Source organism: Seriola lalandi, unplaced genomic scaffold, assembly GCF_002814215.2.
Source record: "Seriola lalandi dorsalis isolate HSWRI2012SDOR001 ecotype SW California unplaced genomic scaffold, Sedor1 jcf7180002054679, whole genome shotgun sequence".
In the NCBI taxonomy this organism is placed as follows: Eukaryota; Metazoa; Chordata; class Actinopteri; order Carangiformes; family Carangidae; genus Seriola; species Seriola lalandi.
In genome coordinates this window covers 16,167-17,091 of record NW_019525232.1, presented here as the reverse complement: position 1 = coordinate 17,091, position 925 = coordinate 16,167, and the positions used below count along the sequence as shown (strand labels likewise).

Here is a 925-nt window from a genome sequence, read left to right as displayed (position 1 = left end):
ATGTAACATAATATAATATAATATAATGTAATGTAACATAATATAATATAATATAATATAATGTAATGTAACATAATATAATATAATATAATATAATATAATGTAATGTAATGTAATAGAATATGATGTAATAATAATGTAATAATAACAAATATAATTATAAGCTAATATAATTTAATATAATGTGCTCGTCTGTAAAGAAAACAAAGTTCATATGATCACAAAGTAAACACCAAAAAAATTGATTGATTGATTGATTGATTGATTGATTATTATTACCCAGAGGAGGAATCAGAGAAGGATTCGGATCTTCAGGTTCAGTCTTGTCACAGTTGACCTCTGGCTCTTTTCTCAGGGCCGTGACTTTGTGCAGCATACAGGAGTCGATGGTCTGACTCTCGAATCCAGCGAAGAAGAAGGTTTTCTGTGTCCGGGACTGGACGGCGCCGTCGGTTCTCAGGGTTATAGAATCCTTCTGGTTCTGCACCCACAGATCCATCAAACCCACCTGTGGACGGAAACCGGTCGCCAGGCAGACATCTGGACCCGGCGTCCCGTCCTGCGGCAGTGGACTCAGGACGAACAGGTCCGGCTTCACAGTGGAAATATCTGCAGAGGAACAAAGACAATGATGAAGCAGATCCTCATCAGAGGGGGGTTGGTTGATGTTTAAGTGTTGAAGTTCTTTAAACGCAGACTGGAAACCTCTTCAGCGTCTCGTTAACATGTTTTATGTCTATTCAAGTTGAAATAGTTCTAATCTCGCTCATTGATTTTGTCATATTTGCGATCGTCTTTTATCTATTATTTTGTCGAGTCTTGTTTTATTTTATTTTGTACTTTTAAATAAGTATTTATTTTATTGCTTTTTATTATTAATTCTTCTGGTCTCATAATGTTTTAGTTTTTACATTTGAACTGTCTT

At 35.2% G+C, this 925-nt stretch overlaps 1 long non-coding RNA gene across 1 annotated transcript in view; it reads right to left on the bottom strand.

Annotated features, from left to right (window-relative positions):
• Window positions 1–117: 117 nt before the first annotated feature.
• Window positions 118–925, bottom strand: part of LOC111666753 (uncharacterized) — a 4,717-nt gene continuing 3,909 nt past the window's right edge. The window contains exon 3 of the long non-coding RNA XR_002761602.2: window positions 118–609. This is a non-coding gene — a long non-coding RNA (uncharacterized LOC111666753). The remainder of the gene's footprint in view (window positions 610–925) is intronic.